The sequence below is a fragment of the Charadrius vociferus genome, unplaced genomic scaffold (genome assembly GCF_000708025.1).
Source record: "Charadrius vociferus isolate BGI_N301 unplaced genomic scaffold, ASM70802v2 scaffold858, whole genome shotgun sequence".
Taxonomy (NCBI): domain Eukaryota; kingdom Metazoa; phylum Chordata; class Aves; order Charadriiformes; family Charadriidae; genus Charadrius; species Charadrius vociferus.
Genome location: NW_009649724.1, coordinates 1701243 through 1707790, shown reverse-complemented (window position 1 = coordinate 1707790; position 6548 = coordinate 1701243). Strand labels below are relative to the sequence as shown.

The 6548-nt window shown below is 52.0% G+C and overlaps 1 protein-coding gene across 1 annotated transcript in view; it reads right to left on the bottom strand.

Annotated features, from left to right (window-relative positions):
- The window catches only part of LOC104291570 (opioid-binding protein/cell adhesion molecule homolog), a 293742-nt gene that overhangs the window by 42551 nt on the left and 244643 nt on the right, over positions 1-6548 (bottom strand). The window lies entirely within an intron of this gene.

The window sequence follows — 6548 nt, the reverse complement described above, 5'->3', positions numbered from 1 at the left end:
ATGAAGAAAAAAAAAAAAAAAAAAAAAAAAAAAGAAGGAAAAAAAAAAGAGGGAAAAAAAAAAAACCCAGAACAGGCCACGTCATGGTGAATGGAGTGGAAAGATTTCTGAAGGAGCCATGTTTGTCACATTAAATTGAGTGAAAGGCAGGCGCGGGCGCTTCCCTGCCTGTCAAGTGCGTTTGTCTCCGGTCCCGGGAATTTTCATTATTCATTATTCACCCGGCATGGACAGCAACAGGAGCGTGAGGCTCTGTCTAATCCCCACCTGATAATGTATTTCTGATAAGCATGACGGAGCCGACGCTACCGACCGGCTTCACATTTCCAGCGGATAAAGTGCCATTTACAGGAGGCGGGCGCCGTGCATTCAGATTGGGGAGATAAGGGGAGGTGCGGGCAGACGGGGCCCAAGGGCGCGAGGGAAGAGCAGCGACGTGGGTCTGGGGACAGAGGTGACATCCACGCCGCTGCCTTGCCATCCCGCGGTAAGGATGCACACGCATGATTAACGTCACACGCGACCCGACTGTGAGGACAAATCAGCGGCAAAGACACGGGAAGAGTCTCGGGTTGACTCTTGGCTCATCCAAATGGGGTCTCCCCTCCACGATACAGAGATCGAAACAGCGGAGGCCAAAAAAACCGCCCCCAAGACCCAATTCAGAGCTCCAGAAGCGCATCGCGCTTGGAGAGAGCGCTAATTCGGAGGCTGCCGAGGGTCTGTGTCCACCAGCAATTATCACGCCTCGGATCAACCTCATTGACTCCAACACTACGGCGGTACAAAGCTACAGCAATGGGCCATTAATATTTATCAGGCTTCATACGAGGAAAAATGGCTTGTATGATATGTTCTGTGTAATTTATGTCATGGTTTTTAACAGTGGGTCATGGCAGAAGCCAGATAACAATAACCTTGTCAACTAGCAGGATTTATAGCCTGGTTAAGACACATATAAAGGTAGGATATTATTGCAACCCGTAAGTATTTCAAGTGTGAAAACTCCAAAGAAGAGGTATGGGTGCCAGAGGGCTAAAACTATGGCTATTTGAGAGAGAGAGAGAGAGAATTTAGGTCAAGTATAAATATGGAAAAAGTTCCTGATGCCAAGATCTACAGGGCTGTGCAACCATCTCCCGGGAGGAAGGAGGAGATGCTCCATTGTTTTCGACATTTCAAACTAGACTGGATGGAGGACTAAATATTACATATGGTAGAGAGGAACTCACACACTAGACTAAAATACAGCCCAGCTATGAAAAGCAGCAAGGGGAAGATGACACAGCCTTTCCATCCTATTCCCCAGAGCAGCTCCCCATACATATTCGGAGCCGGATCTGCCGATTTTAGGTGACACAGACAAGTTTGTAATGATTTCTGCTCCTCTAAGCCCCGCAGAGCCGATGCAGCCAGAGCCTCCCGACTGCCGTATGACGAACAGCATTACCACCACCCCGAGTGCGGGCTCTGCAACCCCGCAAGAGACGAGGAGCCTGCGTGGGTATGGATGAGGACAGTGTTTCAGCTGGAAGAGCCCCAGCTTGACTTTCAGAGCGCAGCCCGGGCAAGGAGAAAAATCTTTTTTTCCTCGTAAAGAGCTGAAATGCCAACTTGCTAAGGCTCCGGGAATATTGGACTCGCTCTCCCTGGCAGACGGGGAACGCGGCTAAAGAGCCCAAGATTCAGTCACTAACAACGTCGGTTGTGACAGCGAGACACGTCAGCACATCGGCTCTCAGCCCGGAGCCAAGAGATGTACACGGATTTACCAAGGCCCCAGTCTTTCTCTATCGCCTGATGACCTTTTCGGATCCGGGATCTCCCATGCCAAGGACCCGCTCCTCTGGGAAAAGGGGAGATGCAGAGCAGCCGGTCCCAGAAGACACGCACGTCCCCGCAGTCTCTCCCGGCAGCCGGAGAAGCACAACGTAACTCCCTCCGTGCCGCGATCATAACTTTGCAACAGCAGCTCTTTAACAGCTTCCCTCGCTAACAAGCTGCTCTTGTTTTCATGTTTCGGAATGGCTTAATCCTGTATATGATAACATCCCCAACAAGCGAGTGCATTAAACTGTGACAGCTTTTCACTGACCTAAGCAATTGCATTGTGAAAACGCCATTAGCGTCTCTCTCTTCTTCATCTAATCCCCCCATCCCCTCCCTCCACCTCTTCCCCGGCCAGTAAGAGCTATGCTCAATACCACTATTAAATTACCCTTAGAACTACGCTCCTCAAAGAAAATCAATGCACATGTGTTTTAACACTTGTCACAAATAGATCAACTGGGCAATCAAACATATATTATCCCACCCGAGGTTTAAATAAATAAAAGGGCCACATGTTGATGGCGGGCTCCCACGGCTAGTGCATCTCCCAGGCCGCCGCCGTGCCCAAGGATGCTCTCTGCTGCCTCTAAATCTGGTCTGACAGCGATGCTGCATGTCCAGCGCTGTTAAAAAATAGGCAGGAGAGGGTTTTGCAGCCATGCTAACGTACACCCCGGGAAAGTTTGGGAGGGCGCAATGGTCTGGCACCGGCATGGGCAGCGCTCTGCGGTTGCAGCATCAGGCTGCGGCACAGCTGGCTCGCCTGGCTTGTCTTTCAAACCCTTCTCCCTCGCCCTTTCCTGATGCTATTACTTAACTGCTCTGGGTTTCTGGCGATTCTCCCCGGGAGCACGTCTCGGCGTCTCTACATAAAGGGCCATCGCTGATGGTTTGCGTGGGGAACATGCACACAGATCTAAAGTGCCCGATAAATACATCCTCAGCCTTGAAATCTGTTCCTACTGTGAAGATGTTTGCTGCGACTATTTTTACTTCAACATCATTTTCTCTCGTGTGTTTTGTTTTTTTATCCCCCCCCGCCTTCCTCTTCTTTCCTTGGTCAAATCAGGACAGAGAGGGATTTCTTGCCGACTAATTAAAGCCCCACATGTTAATGAACTCCCAACACTTTTACTGCCTCAGAGTGTCTGCAGCCCCACAGGAAATTAATAAGAGCTTTAATCACGGAGAGACTTGAAAGGTCAGTGCCTGCTATGGGTCTCCAAACACAGAAGGCAACAGAATCATATCATATTTTAAAAAAACCCCGCTGAGAAGCCATGGGGCTGACGCCAGAGACAAAATAACAGGCAGAAAATAAGAGGTGTGGCCGCTGTCACGGGGCGAGGGAAAAGCGGGACAGGGGAGGCTGCAATCACACGCTCTGCCTTTGTCTTCTATTTAATCCGCCCTACCTTTGTTATTTCTTTTTCACCCAGTGCGAGGCCAGATTACACGTGATCGATTTTCTCACGAGTAACCCTTTACCAACCTACCTGACGGCTCATCTCGTGACCTTCCTCTCCATCTCCTCGCTAAACGAGCTCTCCCCGCTTTTCCCTTCCCGCCTATTTGCGTGCATCTTCCTAAAGCTCCTTTCAAGATATTAGGAGGTATGTGGATAAATTGATACTGTAAGTAGACGCTCCAGATGGACCAATTACCAAATTAATCCATAATACCTACCTGGCTACAGTAGCTGGTTATTTACAGCAGCCACCAAAGCGCACACATCATCTATTCACTCCTCCGTGCGGTATCGAAGTGCAGCACTGCAAGCACCGGCCCCGCGATGTATTTTTAACCCTGCTCGGGTGAAACTCCAGTGCTTGAAGCACTTCAGCTTGAGAAGCACCTCCAAGTAGAGGGGCAAACTCAGAAGGACAGCTTGGAGCGAGTGTTTCTGGGGCTAGACTGGGGTGATGTTTCCACACGCCTGTTCCTCAGCCCATCATGGATTTTACTGTCCACTCCAACAGGAACGCCTAGGGAAACTATCTCTAGGTCATGGCTACAAATCCAGACATGGTCTGGACACCAAAAGTTGTCCACAGTGCAGAAGACAACAGACTGATGATTAACGCTCAAGTCAGGAAAGCCTCAACCTTCCCAACCCGCCCAGTCAAACCAAACTAAAGCCCCTTCGCCAATCGCTTGAGGACCCTCAAAGTGAACACACACGAGAAAAATATTGCTGTGCCTGAACTTTGCATCCGCAGGCAGCTCCTCCTCGCCTTTCCAAAGCCCTCCGAGAGGCTCCGGCAGCTCTTCCCTCTCCTCCCGCTCTCCCCAAGTTCTCTGACCTCTGAACCTCCCAATGATGTGATTTCCTACCTGATTGATTGTAAAAGCTTCAGCGACTCTAATCACAGATCAATGGCCCACTCCGCAGAGAGAAAATCACCCTCGGTGGTGTTTATCATCCCTGCAAACTTCTGCTGTCCTCCTCTCCCTCCTATACTTATCTCTTTAACCCCTTACTGCCTGCGGTCCCCAGTGGCTCTCGCACCGGGCGCTCCATGGGACAGGCTGAGGAGGGAAGCAATCCCCCCGGGACGTACAAGCATCTCTCCCAGCACCCTCACCGCCACATTTTCTCCATAAACCTCTGGTCCTGCCTTGAACAGAAGCCTTTTACCCCTCATATCCCCCGACCTCCACTAGCCGGTCGCAATCCCAATACCAAGCAGGAACAAAGCCAGAAATGAGTCCGAGCAGAAATCAAACTTCCCTGCAAGTTGGAAGGAGGCCCCGGAGGAGCAGGACCACCCAAAGCAACCCTCCAGACTTAAAAGCTGAGTCTGGCTCAGCCGTGGGCCAAAGTGAGCTCCTGCAAGGCTCGTACCCAAAAGCCAGGGATCGGGATCAGACCCGACACTCCGCTGCTCCAACCCATCTCCAGAGGGCGTTCAAAGGGCTTTACGCCCCACAGGCCTTTCCATCGTTAGGTTTACAAGCTAAATCCCAAGAGGGAAGGAGCCCCCCAGCATTACTGCCGAGGCTCAAACAAAGAGTTGGCGATGCACAGCCCAGGAGAATACCCGGCCGTGCAGCGGCATCAGGCACACGCTTCAGACGCCCTCCCCGCTCGCAGGCACGCAGCGAGCGCTTCTTCCCTCCAGTTCAAAGCCTATCCCCTTTGGGCAGGTTATAATTGAGCACCGGGATGTTTCCCACACCGGCCGCTCTCGCAGACGCGATGTGGCACCGGACGAGACCCATCATCGCTCCCCGTTTCTCTCCGGCAATTCCTCGGCCTCATTTTGACTCGCGGTTCCTCATCCCCTCTCTCGGGATTTGGCCCCATCTACAGAGATAATTGGAAACACACCCTCCGCGTCCTCCTCCTGTCAGGAGACAGCTGTCTGATGCTTTAAAGGCAATCTCCCTGTTTTCCTTCCCCCCATCCCCCCACCGGCTCCCCACGAACGCTTCTGCTGACGATCGCGGTGAGATGAGAGCCATGGGGAGGCAGGAGGAGACAGTCCCAAATAACTCGTCCTCAGCTTCCCCTTTAATTTCCAGCCAGATTTCATCTGACAGCGCTTTAGAAAGTGGCACGAGAAATCACCGTCGGAGCAATAATACCATTACAGTCCCTCAGTGGCCATAGCTGAGGATGCAATAACTGCACCCGCCACTCACCTCTGCTTTTGGCCTCCCCACAACCCATCCTCCTCTGAGTCCACACTGCCCGCCACCCCCAATCCCCACTCTCGCTGTCTTTTTATTCTATTTTATTACACGCCGGCTGCACCAGGAGGGCACCCAAACCTGTGGGAGATGCAGAGAGCAAACCTTCTGGTACCCCACCACGAGCATCCCTCCCTCCCTGCGACGGGGGATGACTTCCCTTCGCCGCCGGCGGCACCGGCCTCCCGAAGAACTGGGATATATATACACACACACACAGATACATATATATATATAAAAAGGAGAACGACCCGCTTAATGAGCTTTGATACCCTCCTTGTAAAGAGTGGGAAATTATCTGCGAGCCTAGGAATATCTTCATTAAAAATGCATTTAGCTGTGGAGCGCTCCGAAAGAGAGACCTGTAATACATGAAAGATTAGCCCCAGATTGCTGATTGGGCTCTTTCACATCGTTATGGTAATTAGGCTCGCACAGGCTGTTGTGCTGACTCCGACACTTTGCCGGGCTCGCCTTTGTCTGGGATTTAAGGTGGATTTTCCCCCCGCTTCTCACCCCTTCTCCCTCCCAACCCATTCCCTCCTCTCCCCCTGCCTCGGTGCCCGGGCCTCGGCTCATCAATATGCAAAATGCTGCAATCCCATTCACCCACGCTCCCCGGCCGCCTCCGCCAACCCCGGCCCTGCCTTGCACCGAGGAGAGAGAGAAGAAATTAACGGTAATTAGGAGGGGCGAGTGGATATTACAGCTCTCAATCTGATTGCCGCTGAAACCATAGAGAAACGCAACATAATCAGCCGATTAGTAAAGCGGGGAATAAACAAACGGCGATGAGACCTCATCTGTCCTGCCTCGGACGGGGGTCGTGCCTCCGGTAGACAAACCTCGCTCCAGACGGGTTGGGGTTGTTTTTTTGTGCCCCCTCAGTGTCATTGGAAAGGGAAATCCTGCTCAGCCCATCCAGCCGGCGGAGCCGGAGCGGAAAGGAAAACGCTCAGAAGGTTTCCAAGGAGGACCGCATCTAACGATTGCGGTTTTCAACCAGTCTCAGGGCGCGCTCCTTG